This window comes from Sycon ciliatum, chromosome 13 (assembly GCF_964019385.1).
Source record: "Sycon ciliatum chromosome 13, ocSycCili1.1, whole genome shotgun sequence".
Classification (NCBI taxonomy): Eukaryota; Metazoa; Porifera; class Calcarea; order Leucosolenida; family Sycettidae; genus Sycon; species Sycon ciliatum.
In genome coordinates, this window is record NC_088655.1 from 22,016,118 (window position 1) to 22,040,126 (window position 24,009).

General features: G+C 47.8%; 1 protein-coding gene across 1 annotated transcript in view; it reads left to right on the top strand.

The window, feature by feature from the left end:
- LOC135830101 (uncharacterized) overlaps window positions 1-24,009 on the top strand; it is a gene marked incomplete in the record, with an annotated part of 94,132 nt that overhangs the window by 48,352 nt on the left and 21,771 nt on the right.

The following is a 24,009-nucleotide window of genomic DNA, read 5'->3' on the forward strand; positions in this document are numbered from 1 at the left end:
TTAGTTCCGTTTTCCCACTGATGATAGGAACGAGAAAATCGATTCTGGGTTTTCAATAATATTTTTGTTACCCAATGCTGTAGACAGCAAGCTGTTTCGGCCATAAAGGCCTCATCAGTACAGCTACGAGCTAAATAGGCCGAGCTACCAGCCATGGTGCGAAGGAGGCACCACAGATATTAAGATAGCTCGTCGCTCTAGCGCCAGATAGCTCAAACTACAAAAGTTGCGGGCATTGCGCGATGCAGCAGCACTAGAGCAGCCTAGCTACTGAGAGTGCTCAACAAGGCGAAAGCCGAGGAGCGTGATACCCAATGCTGTAGACAGCAAGCTGTTTCGGCCATAAAGGTCTCATCAGTACAGCTATGAGCTAAATAGGCCGAGCTACCAGCCATGGTGCAAAGGAGGCACCACAGACATTAAGATAGCTCGTCGCTCTAGCGCCAGAGTGTAACCGTCCAACCAGAGCGATTCAGGATCAAGAGTAGAACGACTTTATTATACCATCAATGAGGTTATATGGGACAGAAGTGTAATCCAAGGTGAACATGCAACACAGGTGTGATGTAACACAACGTAAGTGGGAAAGTGTAGTAGGATGCACAGTGTGAGTGTGTGAATCTGTTACACCACCCCCCTCGTCAGCAAAGGTGAGCCGGGCTAAACACGAGTAAGTAAGCATTATAAATACCAGTAAATCAATATTATTGGTTCGAAAATAATTGCTAACACAAGAGGCAATTCAAGATATGGTAGGAAGTAATACTCAACGCAGGAAAGGCGGCTATTGACGACGCATTGTTTTCAAGTAGCTCTGCAGCGGAATAATTTCCTTGTTAGACTCGTCCAAAAATGTTCGATAGGCTCCCAGGTGTTCTCACTGTAGCCACGCCATTGAACTAGATACTCCATGCGGCCCCTCCGTTTCCGTTCATCGACGACCGCGTCTACAATACAACGCGTGTTGCCGTCCAGATCCGTTATTGGCGGCGGAGGCGGCTGTTGCCGTCGTGGTATAGAGTTCTCCTCATACCGCCTCAGAGCTGACACATTAAACACCGGATGACAACGCATATTGGCAGGAAGTAGCAACCGGAAGGCATTGGCACCAACCTTCTCAGTTACAGGGAATGGACCATACCATTTGGAACGCAGCTTAGGGACGGCTGATTCCGCGCCTCGGGAGTAATGAGGAAATCCCTATAGACCAGAACACGGTCACCAACCTTTATAGTACTGGGGGCACGAGTGTTGTCCGAATACAAGGCCTGCCGCGCCTGAGCCGCCACAATAGCATCCTTAGCAACGCGTAACGCATCCTGTTGCTCCTTCACCCAATCAGAGTGTCCGACTCCCATACGATCACTTTTTTTTCATTTTTTTTTCATTCATTGTTCATTGTTGTTAGTCGATGGAAGTGAAATATACTGTTGAGAATATATAGTTGTCCTCGTGCCGTGTGGGGTCGTTCGTTCCTGACACTTTAGAGAACCAGAGGGTACCTCAGCGGCCGTATCCTGGAGAGATATGTTGCTGCTCACAGATGAACCCTGATAATGATCAGCAAGTTCAAATTCAACTCAGTTGAGCTGCTCGTTTGCTTGTTTTAATTGTATTCTATTTTCGTCACGCGTTTTATATCGCATATGTTTTATATCGCCATCAATATCCTGTTGGCTGTTGTCGCTTCGGCTTATGCGAAAGCTATACATGCTGTGTATATCTACATTGCATTGATGCCAACGCGGAGAAGCTTCTAATAATAATAATAATAATAGAGGGTTCACAACAATAGCCGACCACGCCAGGATACGAAGCGAGCATGGCACAGGAACTATGGATTATTGAAGCCAGCTTTATCGCTACCGGAATTCGGTATGGATTTGAAGGCGATAGGTTGAGAGAATACGTGGAGAAGAGGCTCCGACAGAGCGAGGAGTTTGAAGAGCGCAGTGCTAGACGACAAGAGGGTGCGCTCCGCACAGAGTTTCACGAAAAGCTCAAGAAGATTAACGAGCGCATCGCCAGCAGTAAATATGAGGGAGCAAAGCGAGATTTGCTTGCCTCGCCCGAAAGGACGCCGGACAAGGCGTGGAAGACTTTGCTTACAGACAAGCAGCGGTCAGAGGAGTATTCGAAGCCAGTGGGAGGATCAGTTCCAAGGCCCACTGGGTCGGTGCAGTGCATGGCGACATCGGTCGGAGACGCTCAGAAGCAGCTGGATTCTATGGCGAACGACGTTGAGACGCAAGAGTTAGAGGCGAACGACGTAGAGGCGCATAACGTAGAGGCGCAAGACGTAGATGCGCAAGACGTAGAGGCGCAAGACATAGAGGCGGAAGAAGTAGAGGCGCAAGACGTAGAGGCGCAAGACGTAGAGGCGCAAGACGTAGAGGCGCAAGGCGTAGAGGCGCAAGGCGTAGAGGCGCAAGACGTAGAGGCGCAAGACGTAGAGGCGCAAGACGTAGAGGCGCAAGACGTAGAGGCGCAAGACGTAGAGGCGCAAGACGTAGAGGCGCAAGACGTAGAGGCGCAAGACGTAGAGGCGCAAGACGTAGAGGCGCAAGACGTAGAGGCGCAAGACGTAGAGGCGCAAGGAGTAGAAGCTAAGGAATTGAGAAGGGTGATACTGGTTAGCACGGAAGAGATCAACGGCGAGACTGTGTGGAACACGGAAATCGGATGTGTGTCATCTGGTCCAGCGTCCGCCCCACCAGGCAATGACACAGTGATTGTGTCGTTTGTGACATCCCACAGCGGCAGGCTTCGCGTGTTGCTGGACTCGGGTGCCAAGGCCTCATCTGTGACTGCAGCATTGGTGTCCACAATCGATGCAGAGCACGTTGGTGTTAATGTTGAGGTGAAGCCGTCCGGTGCGGAATCAACCCAACAGCGGATGGACAAGTTCGCCATCACGATCCTGGGTAGCTCCGCAGTCATTCCGGTATGTGCTCTCGTGAAGCCAACGTTAGAGCTTGATTTGAAGTGCGCGAGTCCGCAGACCATTGCTCAGTTTGCAGAAATGGTGAGCACTGGTAATATTCCACCTTGGCCACCCCCACAGCAGCGGATGACTCGTTCTGGGCGTGTAGTCAGAGCCCCGGTCGCTTTTGACCCGTGAATTGTAGTACGGCGGTGAGAAGCCCTTTGGTGGGGAGAATGTTGTGAAACCACAAGTTCTCGAGAGTGAAAGGCCTACTTGATTGTGACATTGTGTTCGTTTCAATGCAGATGTATCCAGACTCCGCCGTACCGCTGATGATTACAACGTAGTATACGCTACATACTAGGCCCCGGCGGATAATGCTAGCATTATATCTGGCATATTTAGCACTTTGTTTGGATGGCGGGTTGAACTCCCGTCAGCTCTCCTTCTGGAGGGTATTTCTGTTCCTCGGACTATGTCTAAGCCAAGTTTTTTTGACAAATGAGTAGTGATAGCCTGAAGCCTGGGCTTGTTTTTCACCGGAGACATGAAAGAGCTGGAGCGCCGTCGTGCCGTGTTGGCACGTTCAACGTTCGTTCGCTGCGGACTAAAATCAAAAAACAACAGATTATTCAGGACTTTGATACCTACCGCCTGGACGTCCTCGGCCTGATTCAGACATGGATGGAAGGCAACGGTATCGATGTGTTGGACAATGGCCACACATTGTATCGTTCTGGAGGCACTTCGTCCAGAGCTGGAGTAGGAATTCTCGTCAATAAAAATATTGTAAGAAATATCGATTCGTACCAATTCTATTCGAACCGAGTAGTTTCGCTGCGGATACTGCTAACTGGAAGTCGTAACAGTAGAGGGGTATCAATCATCTGCTGCTACGCTCCTACCCTACAACGTTCCACAGCTAACCCTGTTGAGGCTGATGATTTTTATTCTTTGCTGAGCAAAGCTGTTGGAAATGTTAATCGTCGTGACGTCTTGTGGGTACTGGGTGACATGAATGCCAAGGTAGGCAGTTCGCCAGCTGGCTCATCGAACCCAGTAGGAATGTACTCAAAACACAGAATGAGTAATGACAATGGAAGCCGTCTAATTGAATTTTGTGAGATACACCTCCTGCTACTAGCTAACACAATGTTCAAGCACCGCATGCAGCATCGTGCAACGTGGTTTGCTGATGGCTTGTGTCATAACGATGGGAATCAAGTCAGGAACATGATAGATTTTATCATGGTACGGAAATCGGACGTGTCAATTGTCACTAACGCGCGGTCATACGGAGGCTTCATAACCCGATCGGATCATCATCCAGTAATCGCGGATGTTCGACTTTCTTTCAAGAAGTCGAACAATGCTCCAAAAACCAACCACCGATGCTTTGTAACATATAACCCGCCTTCTGCCGACACGCAGAAACAATATCAACGTATTCTGTCTGAGTCACTACCCGTCGTAGAGTCACCACCACCGTCATCGCAGGGAGAAATTGATACTCTATGGAACAGTTTTGTGTCGACTGTACATGGTGCCGCATGTACGTCTTTTGGTATTCAACCTCGGCGTGCTAAGCCAACTCGGAGCACAAATCCAACTATAAAACAATTATCCCAAGACCAAAAAGATCTCCACATACGCATCCATGCTGAGCCAGATCCTGCCAGAAGAAAAGTTCTAAAAGAAGAGCGCAACAGTGTTCAGCACAAAATCAGAAAAATACTGAGGCAGGATGGAGACGACTTCTGGCAAAGGCAGGCAGAAGCTACTGATGCTTTACGACCTGACCCACGCTCCTATTACAATGCAATCCGGAATCTGCGCCAAATGAAGTCGAACACCAACACTCCTCCTGTTCGGCTGGCAGACGATGATGGCAATATCATGACAAGCATTCAATGGAATCTCGATACATTTAGTAAATACTTCCAGTCAATATTTCATCGCCCTGACCTACCCTGTGATTTCCGTGGCTCGCAAGATATCAATGATGAGGAATTGCCGTTTACCACCCAAGAAGTCACTTCAGCAATCAGTAAACAAAAAAAAGGAGGCGCCGTGGGACCCGATGGAGTCAGTGCGGAAATGCTACGAGCTGCTAAGGACCTCCTTAGTCCTTGGCTAGCCTCTTTCTTCAATGCAATACAGAGTGTTGGTTATTGCCCTGACGATATGCGCAGTGGATTGGTAGTACCTGTATACAAACCAGGCAAGCCACTCGGAAAACCGAAAAGTTATCGCCCCATCATGTTACTCTCTGTAGTGAGAAAGGTGCTGACGTCAGTTATTACTAAACGTAGCACGGATGACATCACCGTTTATGTCTCTGAAACCCAGGCTGGATTTCGTCCAGGTCGCTCAACCGCTGATGGTGTATTTTACACAAGGTCGCTGTGTGAGCGGGCCTTGCTTGGCAACTGGACATATTCCGTCACCCTTCTAGATTTCTCTGGTGCTTTTGACACTATAATTCGCACCACAGCACTTGACAGGTTAGAGGAGGCAGATATCAGCACAACAACCATCAAGTCTCTACTTTCCAACACGACAGCCAGGATCAAGCTGAGTGGCTCCCTGAGTCCCCCTTTCCCAACTAACATCGGAGTGGTCCAGGGAGACCCGATGTCCCCTATTATGTTCATAACATATGCAGAAGGCACAATGCGCAAGATCAGGGAAAGATGCACAATTCGCTCACCAATGCCTGCTCCAACAACGCAGTACGCTGACGATACTACTCTGCATAACCGAAATGACGATGAGGCGAAGGCTCTTGTTGCTGAGTGTGAACCTATATTTAACGAAGACAACCTCAAGCTCAATACACAGAAAACTGAATATGTTGATGTTACAAGAAACAGCAACGAATGGAGATCAATCAAACTCCTGGGTTCTCTATTGGGCTCTGCAGAAGACGTGGACATGAGAATCTCAAAAGCAAACAGGGCGTTTGGTTCGATTTCTTGGAGACGGCATTCCTTTCAATCCCGACTGTGTATGTTTAACTGCCTCATAATGCCGATCCTTCTATACAATTGCGGATTGTGGACTCTGTCCAAATTGCTGAACGACAAACTGGACAAATGGCAACGGAGGAAGCTACGCGTACTGCTGCAGATTGTCTACCCGCAACGCATCACCAATAACAACTTATACACAGAAACAAAACAATCTCCAGTTAGTGCCACATGTCGGCGACGCAGGCTGCTGTGGTTTGGCCATGTGGTGCGAGAGGGTCCGGAATCCGCCTCGTTCAAAGCACTGGAGCTATCAATCAACACAAACGACATAAAAAAAACCCGTGGCCGTCCGCCATTGCGGTGGATAGATACGATTCGGCACGACCTGAAGGCAGCGGATCTCTCCGTGGAGAGCGCTCTCCAAGCTGCAGGAGATAGACTAACTTGGCTTGACACTGTTGACAGATGCGTCGACTCTGCTCCTGTCTAACAGGTTCAGGGAAGATGCGAGCTGTGTTTATTATTATTATTATTTAGCACTTTCTGGAAACTAGCATTGCACTAGCATAATCAGCAGGTTTTGCAGAAAACTAGCATATTCTTGCGAAAACTAGCATATTGTTGCAAAACATGGGATTTTCGCGAGGCGGGAGCGCAGCCTTGATCATGCATGATGATGATAATGTGGCAGTACTGCAGTGCAGACTGCAGTGGTGAGGACGGTCGATCGGATCCGTACGGGACCAGTCGATTGCACAGAAATATACACGCAAAATAGAACTGTGTTTGCACCCGACAACACTGGTTCAGTTGAAGTTGAAATCTTGTGGCCCTCTACTACTAGTACTGAGTACTGTACTTGTAAGTAAAATAATTAGTTGTACTTGTAGTAGATCTATGACTATGGCTGGGACTGGGAGTCTGGGCACAAGCGTTGGGAAAAAAAACTTGTGATGGGCGTACATGAGAAGGCAGTGAGAATGCGAGCGTTTCGTTTCCACCAACTAAGTAACTTTTGTTTATTATTCTGTGTGAGCTGATGAAGAACACATATGTCCGAGCAAGCAGCCAGAGACATTGTTGATCTAGTAAGCAGTAGCGATGATCACTTTGATTCCGAGTTTGACGATGAAGACGCATCAGAATCAGAGTCCGAAGAGGACGAAGTCAGGACAGCGTGTGAACGTCTTCCCGAACCAGCCAGAGCAGCGATTTCCCGAAAACGATCTTCCAGAGAAGTGGGAAGAAGTCCGTCGCTAAGCGTGGGCGAATTGCCGGTGGAAGTTCCACATTGACACCTCGTGTCAGCGTCCACCATCGCGTGCAGCAATTTCCAGGGGAATATTTGACCGTGTCCAGTGGGACGATTTACTGCAGTGGCTGCAGCCAGACAGTTCAACCGAAGAACAGCATTGTGAAATCACACATTTCGAGCCAAAAGCACAAGACGGCCAAAGAGCGAAAGTAACGAGCCCAGCTATACCAGCGAGCGCTAACAGCTTCGTGGGAGAAGTACACTACAGACCATAAAAAAGAGCTGGCAGGAACAGGGCTGTCTGGTGCTGTAGCCAATGATGTCCTCATTCGAAGAGCCAGTGTTGTAGAGTCTTTCCTCAAAGCAGGTGTGCCTCTGAGTAAGATAGACCACCTTCGTCCGTTGCTTGAAAGCAACTACTGTCGCATGACGTACAGCACTCACATGGCACAGTTGGTGCCATTCCTGTTGCAGAATGAGCAGTCTACCATCAAGAAGGAGATTGCATCTGCAGCTCATCTCACCGTTATTTTCGAGGGTACTTGACGCCTTGGTGAGGCACTTGCTGTTGTCCTCCGCTACGTTGATGGCGATTTCAACATACACCAACGCCTCGTACGTTTATCTGTACTGTCCAAGAGCCTAGCTGGTACCGAACTAGCTCGAGAGCTCATCACAGTTTTGTCAACACAGCTGCAAGTTCCAAGCCAAAAGGTTCTTGCCTTGGTCCCAGACTGTGCAGCTGTTAATGGTGTTGCTGTTAGTGGAGTTGCGTGAAGTCCATCCGTGACACTTTTTGACCCATATAAAGTGGCATTAAATTGAGCATAACGAGCATAACGAGCATTAAAACTAGCATAATGTGCCACTTTTACTAGCAGTGCTAGTAGCATAATTGCCGAAAATAACTAGCATTATCCGCCGGGGCCTACTACATACGCTATGTGCGGTTTGCTGTGTGCGCTGTAGTTGTATGTTGTATGTGTATGCTTTTCTCATATACGCTGTCATTTTCACGCTATGACTACCTGGTGGTTTTAGTGTAAGTTATTCAGTTGCTAAATTCATTCATTCATTGTTCATTGTTGTTAGTCGATGGAAGTGAAATATACTGTTGAGAATAAATAGTTGTCCTCGTGCCGTGTGGGGTCCTTCGTTCCTGACACTTTAGAGAACCAGAGGGTTCACAACAATAATCTTTCGGTTTAGACAAAAATTATGCTTAGGGCATGGCCGTGTGTGTATGCGTGGTTTCTCAATCCTCTATGTACAGCGTGAATACATAGTGGAACCGAGCATAATTCAGCATAATTCAGCGTATTTGTTGGCATAATTGTGGAATAATCAAAAGCATTATTTGACGATTGGCCGAGCATAGTCCGCCAATGGCTAACTGAGGGTGAGGAATGTGCGCCGACAAATGGTGTGGCTCGAAAGGGACACTGCCTCCCAGCGGATGGGGGGGGGGGTGAACAACTGAGCATGCAAAGCACGGAGTTCGAGCCTTGCCAGTAGTGCTCAGCTGCCATATATTTTGGTCGATCACATCCCAGCGACGGGCAGGGTTGCTAGCCGCCGCGCGGCGAAATTGCCGATCATACTCGAGCAAGCCATCCGGGACAAATTTCCGGTTGGCTTCCGTGATGATGGCCTGGTACCAAACCAGTTCGGAGGCTCTTTCCGGAGCTGCTTGCCGGATGGTGTGGAGCACCACCATCCGAGCCTCCAGCCACGTCGCAAGATCGCACACGTCGCGCCGTGTGGAGGCTTTGGACGAGAACTCCTGCGTTAGGCGCGCGGGTGTGCCATCCATAAGGTGCATCTGCACACCTGTGCTAGAGGGGTTTGGGGCTAATCCAACCGGGTCCACCAACAACTCAGACAAATCTAGGAACTCACCGGAAAGGATTCTGTCCCGTGTCCTCTGCGGGATGGTGTTGGTTGGGAGCTGCTGGTCCGCCGATCGTGGCCGCCAGGCAGCTGCGACCGGTTCCGATGTAATTTTGGTTGTAGTGGTGCTGGTTCGCGGATGCAGCCGGTGGTGGGGCCATGGCGCGGCGCTGGGAATCCAGAATCGCTCGCAGTGTTTCAGTCAGCACTTCAGCGATCGTGGCTCGAAGGCTTTCGGCCGAGATCACCGATTGTTGCGCCGGGGGTTGAGGCATTGCAACCTGTGGAGCAACAGCTCTCTGGGAGACGCACGACGCTGGCGGACCGCTTGGAAAGTGGTTTCGCGCTACCGGATCTGTTGTGCGAGAGTCACCCAGGCTCGGAGGTTGAGAGGAGGCAGAGGCCGCTACCTCCGGAACAGCAGTCCTGCTACTAGGAAGGGCCCGAATATGCTTTCGCATATTTTCGCATATTTTGGTCATTTTGACACAAGGTCGCATAAAGTAGCACATCTAGCATATTGTACCAAATGCAGCATATTGTACCAAATGTAGCATATTGTACCAAATGTAGCATGTTTTGCTACAAGGAGCATAGAATTCGCATAATTACAGGGCAGATTGCGGAAATGGAGAAGGAAACTTACCACGGCACGCTCGGTCAGGGAACACTTCCAAACTTAGCCCGGAAGGAAAAATGCTCATCCAAACACGGGGCGAAAATTTGACCTGAGAAGAGAGTGTCCGCGACTCAAGGTCGCATAAAGTAGCAAATGTAGCATATTGTACCAAATGTAGCATATTTTGCTACAAGGAGCAAAGAATTCGCATAATTATCACTGATATCAGTTCATGTTTCGAACATATTTCGAGCATATTTTTCTGCTTTTGTGTGATTTCGAAGCATATTTTGAAGCAAGAGGCCAATATGCGAAAAGCATAAAATGCGAAATTTTTGAACATATTTGGGCCTCCCTAGCAGGGCTGCTAGTCCTAGTCCGTCGAGGCATAGCGAATGGTGGGGTGACTGAGGGAATTGCAAGATCCGAAAGCCGTAACGCATACACCATACTATGGTGTATGGTGTCTGCAGTGTCAAACAATGCATTGTTAGAAAATTAATTGTGTTTTCTTAGCTTTGCAACTTACCTCTTGCTTGACAATAGAGGAAAAATGCCGGACACTATGTTTACAGACTCAGTGGTGTTTGTGAACTGCATATGTGCAACCTAACCAAGTTGCAAACGAATCATGTTGTGGTTAGGAGTCTACTTTATGTCTGAAAACAAGGTCATGATTCGGCCTTTTAGATTAGAATTACAATATCCTAGACTCGGTGTTTTGTGCACTACCCCGGAACATTGCAAGAGCAACATTGTCTTTGTGCTTTGTCGTTTGTAGAAGTTTGTCCGATAATCAGATCCAGAATTTAAGTGACGGTATGTTCTCTGGTCTACCAAACCTCCTTCATCTGTAAGTATTCTCAACTGCACCACTGAACGCAGAGAAAAGTAATTATACCTGTGTGTATATAGAGTACTGCTGGAAACGTGATGAACAAACCTCTAATATCTGTGAGTATTAATATCTGCTGCACTGGACTGAATGGAACGGTTGTAGATGCTTTGTTGCGGTGCGACTTGGTCCCGCAACTAACCATCGTCAGGCAAACCACAAAAACCCAGAAACTCCTTTAATCGACATTACCACTTGTTTCCAACAAGAACACCAAAGAACACACCGAACAACGATCGCCAAATCGCTGTCCTGGGCAAAACGTGCAGCGTGCGTGCATTTGGCTTGCGCTGCATGCATGCACACAACGACGTGGCATAGAAAGAAAATGCAGCGTACCGAAAATGCATGATCATCGTAGCCATAGAGATACTAAATATGGTGACTGCCAAAGTCCGCGTGCAGCACGGACGAGTGCATGCAACGAAAAGAAAAGCAATGATTTTTTTGGAAATGCAGAACAAGCAGAAACTAATAATTACTTGCAATGTGCTGGAGTGAAAGAATAAAGAATTGTTGATTACGGAGGTTAAAACAGTGTCTGTCAAGGGGTGCTTGCACCCAGCGACAGGGTGACAGCACACCCTGTCAGCGAGATCGAGAGTAAATTTCGCCAAGTAGATCGTAGCGGAGTTGCCGCGGATGGCGATAATGCAACGGATCAAGTACTAGTAAGTACATGTACATTGCAACCAATTAGTGTGTCAACAATTCTACTTATATAATACATTAGAACAATTCACAAGATATTCCGCTCGTGAACATGTCGTGGTACGAACACGCATAGCAATTACTGTATCATAAAAATTAATGTGTCTCGACGTAGACGTAACAGATATGCACTCGTGATGTAATTCTAACAGACTAACAAATAAATATTACACTCGTGAAATACATAGCAGTAATACGCAACGCACCAGTATTGCAAGCGACCTAGCATGTCTTGACAATACTGCCCTTGCAGCATGTGACAGTTCTGTACACAATTCGTAACTACAATACACTAATAGTATCAACGTGCAACATATGACAACATGAAAGGATAATGTTCAAGAGCGCAGTCTTCTGTCCATGCTTTGTGTTAAGCGCTTGTTGCATATTATTTTATTGGAAAGAAAGACGTTTCATGGCTGAATTTTGTTGTGGTCCTTTGGTATATTTTGTTTTGTTTTGCGCTCTCCTTTTTCCCCAGTTGGACGGTTTGGGTTTCATATCCAGTTTGTGCATGCACCATGGAACGGTTACATCATTGTCATGCGTTTTGTTTTGTTTGCGTGCATGCTCATGTACTGCTATTGTAGCGTTGGAACGCTGGTGACTTCACAGCGTATAGCGTATAGTGTTTAGCGTATAGCATATCCCGTACGTTACTGTATCCCCGTATGTCAGCATATTCCCGTACGTTACTATATCCCCGTACGATTTTTTTTAAGTATAATTTTTTTACTTGCGGACAATCAATGCTATCGTACGATGAAAATGAAGAACATTGAAAAATTAAAAGAAAAAAACTTTTTATTCCCGTAGCTATGCAGAAGACGTTACTTCAGTAACGTCTAGCGCTAGCCAGACTCCACACAGCTTTAATTTGGTGTTTGTGTGTTTGTGTGTTTGTGTCACGCCTGGCGCTATCCCGTATCTGTCCCGTACCGTACCGTACCATCAAACACAGCTGGCCACATACAGCTGGCCGTGATATTTATTTATTTATTTATTACAGAGATAGGGTGACCGGGATCATCGGGAAGTGGAAGATGGGCACTGGATCTGTGGGAGGGGGAAAAAGGAGGAGCTCAGTTTTGGTCAAATTTGGCTTAAGGTACCAAGTTTTTTGTTTTGTTTGTTTTTTGTTTTTTTTACTATGTTCACATTCCCAGCTCGAAAATAATACAGAAAGACAATGATACTGAGACTAGGACGAACGTGACAACTATTGAGCAAGGGCTGCAGCGAGACGTAGCAGTGATGGTGGGGCATTGATGGCTCTGCCGACCTGAGGTCTCGGCATCCCGGCAAAAACACGCACCAAAAACAAAGGATAGAGCTGTACGAGTCAGCAAAATGAAAAGAAAGGAAGGCCTTAAGGGTTAACACCAGCGAGTGTGCGGGAGAAACTGTGAGACTATTAACAAATTACAAGGGCTGTTACTGAGAGGAGCATCATCATGGCTGATAATGGCGAGTCGGTTGTCTGAGCCAGTTGTGGTGCATAGATAGGGATAGAGGAGAACGACGAGAGCATCATCATAGCGAGTCGACTGCCCAGAGCCAGTTTGTGCTTCGCAGATGGCGATAAACATTAGTTTTGAATGCTTGTATTCCCTTGCTGTGGGGAGGCTGGGACAGAAGAGCGGCGGGGAGGGAGTTCCAGTCACTAATACTGCAGTGTGGGAACGAGCGCTTTAATGCCAGCGGGACAGATGCAAGCAGCTGGTGTTGGAGCTGGTGGTCATGGCCAATGACGCTACCATGCTCGCTGCGAGTTCTGGTGCTGGATGAGGGGAAATGGCGCGGTGGCAAAACAGTGAGTACATACTGACCAACCACCACAATCTCAATCCCTTGACAAGACATGCAGAATCCCTGGATTTCTCTCAAAATCCCTGGATGGCACAAAAACAAGTGAAAAAGAGCTTTTCCCGCCAAAAAAACGTTCGACTCTGCAGCTGTGCGTACAGCACAGATCGACCCTGTACTAGGCTGTAGTGCAGTTTGATCAGTCGGCGCCCGCCTGTCACTTTGTCAGTGCAGATCTTGCATGGTCAGGTCTTCAATGTGCTGTGCACAGTTCGAAGTGCGAATGAGCACCGTACATACCTTTGAAAAAAGTTCAAAAAACCGGGACATTCGGGGAGAAACCATGGAGTTTTCAGGAAAATCCTGTATCAGACAAAACTTTGGTTTTTCCGGGAGTTTGCTTGAAATCCCCGGGACCTCGGGAGGAGTGTTGATTTTCCGGGATTTTCCCGGGAAAAACGGGAGGGTTGGCCAGTATGTGAGTAGCTGCGGAGGGCCAGGCAGGTAACGCAGCTTGTATAGGCAGGCAAGCGAGGCAACAGTACGACGGATGGCCAGACTAGGTAATAGTGCACCTGGACCGATGATTCGCAGAGCACGGCGTTGGATATGATCCAGGGGTTGCAGGTAGCTGGGCGGAGCACCTATCCAGATGAGGGGGGGCATACTCCATAACTGGTCGAACAAATGCCTTGTATACTGTGGTGCGGCCGGCTGGAGAGAGAATGTGCGCTGCACGGCGCAGGAAGCCCAGGCGTTGTTTGGCTCGAGTGGCAACCTTCCGGAGATGAGTGCTGAATGACAGCTTCGAGTCAAAGGTCACTCCAAGTAAAGAGAGAGCCTTCTCCTCAAGGACAGGAGTGCCGCCGAAGACAATGCGAGGCAAATTGATGGGGATTCTGCGGAGAGTGGCGGTCATGGCTTGGGACTTCGACGGTTCGATGGAGATGCGCCATCTAAGGCCCCACTGATGTAAGAGATCAACAGAAGTCTGGAGGCTCAATTCTGCGTCGGCTGGGGATGTGTCGAGGGATATCAGGCTATACAAGGTAGTATTGTCGGTGAACGCCTCCAGGTGGGCTCCGGGTGACAGGGTCTCTGAGGCGTCGTTCACGTAAATCAGGAAGAGTGTAGGGCCGAGTATGCTCCCTTGGGGAACTCCTGCTGATAATTTTGGTATACAGCGATGAGGTTTGGCCGCCCACCAAGCATCAAGTGCTCATCCAGTGAACAATGTCGTTGATACAGGTCTGTACTTTGGGGTACAGTGTGGCGTGAGATGGGGAGGAAGCAAGGACAGTGGTATCATCTGCAAACAAAGAAATATTGGGAATTGAATAGGGGAGGTCATTAACTTATGTGAGGAAGAGCAGGGGACCTAAAATGGAGCCTTGGGGCACTCCCGATGTCACAGACTCGGGGTCAGATAAGGTTCCATTTACTGTGACGCATTGATTTCGGTCCAAGAGGTAGCTAGTTATCCAGGCGAGTAGGGAGCCGGAGACACTATGGGCACGAAGTTTGGCGATCAGGCCCTTGTGCAACACGGTGTCGAAGGCCTTGGAGAAGTCGAAGAAACAGATGCAGGAGACCTGCCGCTGGTCTTTTAGGGAGCAGATGTCTTGGATTATGCGGGACAATTGCAAGAATGTGTTGTCCTTACGGCGGCAGCCGGATTGTGCGAGGTGAAGAAGAGGCGAGATATCGTCGTACAAGCGGTCGTACGCTATTCTCTCTAGCAGTTTGGAGACGCAGGACAGGAGGGAGATTGGTCGTTAATTAGACGGGTTGTTCTTGTCGCCTTTATTTTTGTACACTGGAATGACAGTGGCTGACTTCCATCGTGACGGGAATGTGCCGGAGGAGAGGGAAAGGTTAAAAAGAATGGAGAGTGGGCGAGTAATAGAGTAGCTCAGTTTCCTTAGGATCTCATTGGTGATCCTATCAGCTCCAGGGGATTTGTTCAGAGGCAGTCTTGCAAGATACTTGTGAACAGTCGATGAGGTGATGATCAGGGAGTGCAATGTAGTTGCTGGTGGAGGTAGGGAGGAAATAGTGGGAATAGGAGCATCGGGTCAACCTGTAAGCCAGCACTGACAAAGTGGCGGTTCAATAAGTTACCAATGGATGCCGGAGAGGTGCTTGTTCGACCATTGGGGCCCACCATCTTCGAATGTATGACCCGGGCGCTGGTAGTATTTCGAAGTTGACGAATGAGCACAGGGAGGGATGGGAGGCGAGGGTTTGCATTTTATATTAGTAGTAGTAGTAGTAGTAGTAGTAGTAGTAGTAGTAGTAGTAGTAGTAGTAGTAGTAGTAGTAGTATTCTTTTATTTTCCATCGGAAGCCTCAACAGTGATGAGCACAAATCTTAAGAGGGCCGATAACAGAGTAGAGGGGTGTGGGGTGAGAAAAATATTAATAAGAGATGTTTAAACTAAACTAAACTTATACTTGGAACAATAAAGCAGCAGTAAGCAGTAAGGCTGTACTCACACTACTTGAAAGTTTGACGCGAATGTCCCGTTCAAAACTAGACAAAAGTACTTGAAAAAGCCTTTCCAAGCACCTTGCACTCCAGTGACGTAGTGAAACATTTTTGTCAGCAAATTACCATGGAGAAACATGATTGTCATGTGGTAGTTTTGCAAATCCCGAAGCTGCGTTCCTTCAATTTTTGCGCTCGATCAACATTACATATTTGAAATTTTCAGTTCATGAGAAAAATAGAAACAGTTATATCTTGCTTGGATCGTGGAGTTCATTCGCCATGCCTCGCGAAGAAGTACCACATCGTCGACGTCGACGGATGAAGAGGTTTCTCTCCATAGCTCGATGAGCTTCTTCTCCAACTCGTCAGAAAACACTACGCGAGGCATGATGTCGGTACAAAAGCAATGGTACAAAGGAAATGCGACAGAAACGGCAATCAAAACAACGGGAAGCTACTGGAAGAAAGAAGACGGAAAATACTCGGAAAAAACACCACAGAATTCAGAAATGACAGGCAAAAAAAGGAAACTACAAGTATATGTACAGGAGCAGTACGACCACGAACGAGGAAACAAAGCATGAAACATATTCTGGAGCCTTTCAACGTACAATAGTACTCCGGCCTCCTGACCTTACACAGCTTTCCAAACGGCTTGAAAGCAAAAATCTCGTAGAAGAGGGTTCCGTTTACGCTGAAACCTTTCAAGCGGCTTTCAAGGGCTTTTTTTCATTTTCGCAACCGTCACCGTGGCAACATTCACACGTAAGTCACTTGTATGCGGTTTTTCAAGTAGTGTGAGTACAGCCTAAGCAGTAAACACAGGTATACAATACAAGCGATGCAGATTAATGAGGCCGTTTGCTGAAAAGAAGATCAAAATACTTCTGAAAAGACGCTGTGTCTTTAAGCATGGTCATAATGGGATAAGGCAAGAATTTAAGAGATGTTTTTAAAACGAATTTAAACTAGGAACGCAGTTAACACAGTTATACAATACAGGGGGTGCAGATCAATGAGGGCGTTTGCTGAAAAGAAGATCAAAATACTTCTGAAAAGGCGCTGCGTCTTTAAGCATGGTCTGAAGGTGCTTAGCAAATGTAGTGTGGTGCTGGGTTCGCCACTCCACAGGCAAAGAATTAAAGAATAGTGCAGCACGATTTGAAAAGGAATTGACACCTTCAGTCTTCCGGAATTTAGATATTGCAATAGCAGCATTAAAAGAGCTTCTTGTTGTCCTAGGGCCGGTTGAAACTTTAGGGAAAAGGTCCGTCAGATTTGAGAGATGGAAAACGACATGATTAACATGGGTAAATTTAGCAATGCTACGAATAAGGTAATGTTCAAACGGATCAATCGACAATCTAGCTAACAGCGGCATGACGTCATCTTGTAGTTTCGAGCCACAAGCAGCGCGTACCGAACGACGATAAACGGACGAGAGTCGCTGTCGGTCCTTGGCGGATAGCTTAATTGCAAAGCAAGAGCAGCAGTATAGTAAGTCAGGCAGGATAACACATAGCCAGCAATCGCATGTCGTCACGTACATTGAAAATAAACATAATTTTGCGAATCGACCTTTTTTCAGGATCACTTTTCAACGAGGACGAAGCAAAGTCGGCCGAACGAAGCCTAGAGGAAGAAAATCACCCTCTCCACTTCACCATCATGATAATGACATAGATACGAGATGAAACAACTAAAAAATCCACAAGAAAACTGTACTGCCATCATCGCGCTTTGGTCTGACTTTGGTCTGAGAATTTCTATCACGATCAAAAATGTACGAGGAGCACTCGAAAATAAGCCACAGACGTACCTTTATCGCTCTATACTCCTTTTTCAAGGCACAAAAGTCGACTCTCTACTTTCAAACCAGGAACCAGACATACCAGTGGTCCTTTTCAGCTGCTCCACGAGCGCAGGAAATGTTCACCAAGGGGCACAGAGCAGCATCCATTCCAGAAAAAGAGCTAAAATACGAGTGAGACTGCATGCCTGAGTACTTGCAGAAAATAGTCAATTTCAGCGTTTCTGCTCCAAACAGCAACTAGCTTCGACTAGAAACAAAGATTACAGCAAAGGATCAAACAACAACCATTTTCTGCAGTTTTTTTGCAGATGGCTTCCTTGTGCTTGGCCCAGCACGCCAAAAATCACACCTCGGAGGAGTACAAAAATTACAACTCTCATAGGTCCTCGATTGCTGGCCATGAGACGATAAACTGCCGTCTTGCCTTCAAACTTAGTTGCCAAATACACCGTCGAAGAGCGCGAAGTTTTGTGCAAGTCTTCCTAACGATAAAGTCTATGTGACCAGACCAAGAAACATCACTGTCTACAATGACTCCCAGGATTCTCGTGCTAGACACTTGAGTCAGAGGCTGTTGGTTAAAAACGATTGGAGTTGAGAGGGGTTGAGAAGACTTAGAAATCATCAAAGTTACAGTCTTGGTTGTATTAATGCGCAGCCCAAGCTCGTCTAGATCCACAGAAATTGCAGATTACGAATCAGTAACGGTAGCGACGGCCTCAGCTTGTGTACGTGTGCTGGCATACAACGTCATGTCGTCAGGGAACATCGGGAGCTTGCAAGAAAAGGCCTCTGCTGTCAATGGGAGCTTCCGTACATAGATGTTAAATAGAACTGGCCTCAGAATGGTGCCCTGTGTCACGCCGCTAGTGATTGCCACCAACAGAGATGTTCCAGTGTGGGTAGCCACCCGCTGTTGTCTGGCACAAAGGTATGATCGGAACCAGGCCAGGGCCGCTCCCGAAGTACCGACAGCTGCGAGAGCAAGAAGAAGCTGCTGATGCTTCACCATATCGAACGCCTTTTTCAAATCAATACCGACAACCGCCGTATGCAGTCCAGCGTCGCGCGAGACAAGCCAGTCGTTCGTAACCTTGGTGAGAAGCTGTCCGGTAGAACGGTGCTTCCGAAAGCCAAACTGGTCCACATGGAATGGGCAACGATCATTAAAAAACACATGTATACGAGAAAAGACAAGCCCCTCCAGGAGCTTGGCTAGGATAGATGTTAAAGACACTGGGCGGTGGTTAGAAGGGCAGCCGCGGGGGCCTTGAGTTGACTTCAGAATCGGTGTGATGTTTGCAATTTTGAACAAGGATGGAAATTGACCAGACGAGAGGGAAGTGTTGAATACGATAGCGAGTGATAGAGCAATTACGTCTTTTGATATTTTAAGGTGGCAGACTACCCAAAAATTCGCTGAAAAATCGAATTTGTAAATTCATATTGAGTGCTACGTCAGTTGAAAGAGCATGAATAGCTGCAAATTCTCTGAAAATTATGTCCCGATCTGACCGGCCGTTCAAGAGTTATGGCCGAAAATGTGCTCTTGCAAGGAAAGATTTTTTTGTTGCACGCTGTCATTTGTTGGCAGCACTGTATTTGAATGTGAGCAGACCGTGCGCAACTTGTCGTATCATGGAAACACGTGAAAGTGTGCAGAATTTTGCTCCAAGTCCAAAAAATCAGGTTTTTGAGCCACGTATTGGGCTGCACAGGACTTTTGCCAGCACCCTCGTGACGTTGCAGATATGTGGCTTGATTATTGTAGTTGACGTTGATTTAGTGACTTTGGCAAATTTGAGTCGTGTCAAGAAGTCAGGTAGGATTCAGTACTAGGCAGTAGTGAAACGTGAGTTGTAGTCTTTGCCGATTTCTGAGGGTATCCTGGATTTGGTGTGCAGCGCTGTGGAAATGGCTTGCTGTGGAGGTCCCAGCACTGGATGTTGTATCAAAGGTGCGACGTCGTAGCACACCCTAAACCTAAACAAATTCAAATTTTGACTTGGGTCTGTGGGAGTGTGTGAGAGAACGCCCACTCGTTCCGTTGTGACAGATTCCAGGGCCTCGTTGAGGGGCCCTACCCCATCACCCATGGCTGCTTCTGGACTTGTTCTAGGTTTGAGTCCCGCGCACGAACAGAATGAGCACGAAAATGTGAAAAAATTGTAAATGCATTTGTTTGGCTCCTGGGTGTCTCGCACACCGTGGCACTATGCCGGAAATTTGATTTTTTCCGGCCTGGAAAGCCTGTCAGTGAGGCGCAAGAACTTGTAAATCATGTCCTGAGGGCCAGCATATTGGCAGGAGTGTGTGGTCAAAATTGCACTCAAATCCATTGAGAAACACCAAAGTTACGGTCAATTGAATGCCATATGAAATTTATGGGTAGGCTGCCCCCTTAAGTAGACACTGAAGAATGCCGTCCGGTCCAGGGGCTTTATTACTTTGGAGGTCACCGATCCGAAGCTTCACCTCTGCTACTGTAACGGCTGAAAACGTAGTAAGGTCGTCGGATTTAGCAGGTCCCATTTGGAGCTTGTAATTCGCTTCCTTATCTGTGACAATCGAGTGAAAATAGTCGTTCAATCGCTCAAGTGGGATGGTAACCGTTTGCTTCGGAGAGGAACGCTTTGTGATCATATTCAAGGCTTTCCAGAACTGCCGAGGCTCCCGTTCATACCGCTGGCACTGGTCTGAAAAGTATAGATTCTATAGGTGTCGATACAAATTATTGCACTGGTTGCGCAGCCGCTTGAATTGTACAGATAGGCTCTCGTCTCGAAAGTTAGTAGCATTTAGTTTCTTGAAGACCGATTCTCGCTTTCTAATCAAGGCAAGGAGGGGCGAGGTCATGAACGGGCAATTTTTCCGACGGGACTTCCTGTGTTTCCTGGTTACGTACGGTGCGATGATATCAAGCACAGCATTGACTTTCCCTGTCCACTCGCCCAACATCAATGTCCACGTCAGCAGCGGGCTTAGTAGCCATTTTATTATCTAAATAAAGGACTTTTCCGGGCTCTCTCAAATCGATGCCTGATGCTTGGATTTCCTTGTTTCTTGCCCGTTCAGCAGGACACGGTTGGTTGGTTTGTTTTAATTCGGACAATAAACGGGAACTAGGCCCAATGATATTGGTATGGTATGGTATGGTATTGATTTATTTGAATTCGGTATCTCAACAGTACATTGTACAACTTGGGAAGATCCGAATGACATAGATACATAAACATAAAAGTGGAGTAGGTGCTACAGCGGATCATTTTATCGCAGATTGTGGGACTAAACTAATACCAGTATGCAAGTACACAAGAAATAAAAGCTGAATAAATACGACTGCATGACATTTCAGAAAAGCACCAATTAGAGCAAAACAAAGCGACACATCACTCATCGAAAACATTTTCAAAAAGGAGCTGTTTTAACCGGGTATATTGTGGCCCGTCATTAAGAAGGCAGTCAAGATGGGCGTTAAATGCAGAAGACGTATTGCAAGACTTCATTTCGAAGGGCAGAGCATTCAAAAGTAAAGCAATCCTACTAGACAATGAGCGATACCCGCATGGAGTCTTATATCGGCATAACGAAAGATTATTTGCAGAAGAGCCGCAAGTGGTGTAAGCAGGTGTACTGTGCCTACAAAATAGAGAATCTAAACTGGCAACCTGGTGAGCTTCTTTACACTGAAAGATAAATTTAATGAACAACTGTAAGAAACGGTGGTCCAGAGGACATAGCTTAAGAGAGTGGTAAAGGGGGTCCACGTCAGCACAGTAATGGGCACCACAGGCAGCTCGGATTGCACGACGGTGAACAGCAAATAGGCGCCCACGGTCTTTTGCAGATAAGCAGGGTAAGAACGATTGAAATGCAAATTCTAGATCAGATTGGATTACGCATAGCACATAAAGGCGACAAGCGCACGGGGACAGTTGACGAAAAGAACGCCGTAGAGCACCAATTTTGCGTGACACCTTGGCAACAAGCTTATCACAATGAGGTGTGAACGAGAGCTTGTTGTCAATTACAACCCCCAGACAGCGAGCACTGGACACTTCTGTCAGCACTTTCCCATCGATACAGATAGTGGGCGTGGGACAGACCGGCGAGCGCTTGGGAGCGATGAACATTACAACAGTCTTATTCTCCTTGATAGTCAGGCCGAGTTGCTGAAGATCAGTAGCGAGTGCTGATAACGTGTGGGAAACTAAATCTGCAGCCTCCTTTGCCGTCGGACAGGATGCGTACACCGTTTTGTCGTCCGCGAAAGCGAGCAATTTCGTCCCGGATGTGTCAGCAGTTGCAGGAAGGCGGCGAACATAGATGTTAAACAGAGTTGGGCCCAAGACACTGCCTTGCGGGACCCCACGAGTGATAGGTAGAAATGGAGAGACCTCACCGCACCTGATGACCCGCTGGGCTCTGCCAGAAAGGTAGGATTTAAACCATGAGAGTGCTGATCCGCTGATACCAATCTCGTGCAAAGCCAAGAGTAGCTGCTGATGCTGCACACGATCGAACGCTTTACTAAGGTCAACAAACGCGACAGCAGAGGTCAGGCTCTGGTCCCGAGCAAGACACCAGTCATTAATTGCCAAAGAGAGCAGTTGCTGGACGGAGCGATTTGGGCGGAACCCAAATTGGTGATCATGTAGGAATGCAGTGTGTAACAGATTCATTGTTACTACTAACACTAGGAATAGGATACACTTATCACCTGCTATTATCACGCTGCTGCTGATAGGTGTTATGTCCATCATTGCTTGTTCATGTATATAAGAATGCATTATGGCAAGGATCATTGCTTATTCCAAGAATGACTACTGAAGTTAGTTGGACTGTTACACTGGTAGCAAGAGGATGGTTTTTCTTTTCGTCATGTTCGGGCTATGCGCAGTGGCCGCATTAGTCGCCTACGGTATATTCGAATTCAGAAGCGTCTGAATCACCTTATCGCACTCGGTCAATGCGATGGATCAGATCAAACGCCAAGACGTGCTCAAGCTCCCAGCGGAGAGAGGCCAAGCATGCGCCATGTTAAGCCTCCGCCTGTGTTTCGTGGAGATACAAGAGAGTTCAAGGAGTGGGCCTTCGCCATCGAACTCGCCATGAAGTCCCTGCAGCTGGACAACGCGGAGGAGCGCTTGAGCTACGCGGCGAGTTTTCTGGAGGGCAACGCTCGTCTTTGGTTTATCGCCTCTCAGGAGGCAAACACGCTGTTTTCCGACTGGCCAGACCTGAAGAGCAAGCTGGGAGAAGTGTACGGCCCGGTTTATGACAGGGAACAGGCGCGCATCCACTTATTCGCTCTTCACCAAGATGAGACTCTTGACGAATACATCAACAAATTTTTGCGGCTTAGCTTTCAAGTTCCCGAGCTTGATGACCACTCCAGAGCTATCTTGTTCACGCGTGGGCTGGCTTAGGGCCTAAGCGGTGAGGTACTTAGGGAGCATCCGCAACATTTGGCCCAAGCCATACGAGCTGCGGTCGCAGCAGACCAGTCGATGCGGCTAGCCCAAGCAAGCTACGCCAAGGCAGTGCGCGCACCAGGGCATCAGAGGCGCCAGCCTGGACCCTGGTCAAGCCAACCAACACCATCCGGTGGGAGAGAAACCAGGGAGCCAGAGGGTCGTTCAAGGCTGTGTTTCACCTGCAGGAAACCCGGCCATATTGCCAGATTCTGTCCAGAAGGAGGGAGGAACGCCACAAGCAAGCCTTCTTTAAACGATGGACGCCAGTAAGGAAGGGAGTGCGACTACTGGCGAACACGAGAGCACCGAGGAATAGGCCACGAATCAAAGTTCAGAACAAATTCAGCCCCTTAGCAAATGAGGAACCACGCCTCGAGGAGACCGAAATTCAAGCCTCGCCTGTCAAGCATTCGGCACCTGATACTGTTAGCCGGCCTAATGAAGTAACCGCCAGCACAGGGAGCATTTCCGCCGACAACGAACACGACCTAATGCGCGTCCAGGGCAAGATAAATGGACGTCGCGTTACATTCCTACTGGATTCTGGGTCAACCCACGACTTCATTTCAACTGACCTTGTCAAGAAGCACAACATCTCCACAACAACCGGTAGCGACGTCCTGAACGTCACACTTGCTGATGGATCGGTCCGCTCACAGCCTATTACGAAAACGGACAGCTTGAAGACCGTAGTCGGAGACTTTAGCAAGGACCAACAGTTCCTAGTATTCCCTATGACGCGGTATGACGTGATCCTCGGCAAGCCATGGCTGACCCGGACGAACCCACAGATCACTTTTCGTACCAATGAAATCAAGCTGGAGGGTGGATCCATCATCTGTCAACCGAGTGAAAGTGATGGCACGGACAAATCCAAACCCACCGATCGAGACGTTCCTCATCTCAGGGAAGCAGGCTAGGCATGCAATGAGAGGTGGCGCAGAAGGAATCCTAGCGTATGTGACAGCAGATCCGGACGAGCCACAGACGGTGGATAGTCCGGGTAGGGAGGATCAGAAGGATTTCAAGGACCTGCTGAAGGAGTTCGGGGACGTCTTTCCCGATGAGCTTCCAAACAAGCTGCCACCCAGAAGAGGCGCAGATCACGAGATAAAAACGGAAGAAGGAGCTAAACCGCCATCTCGTGCAGCATA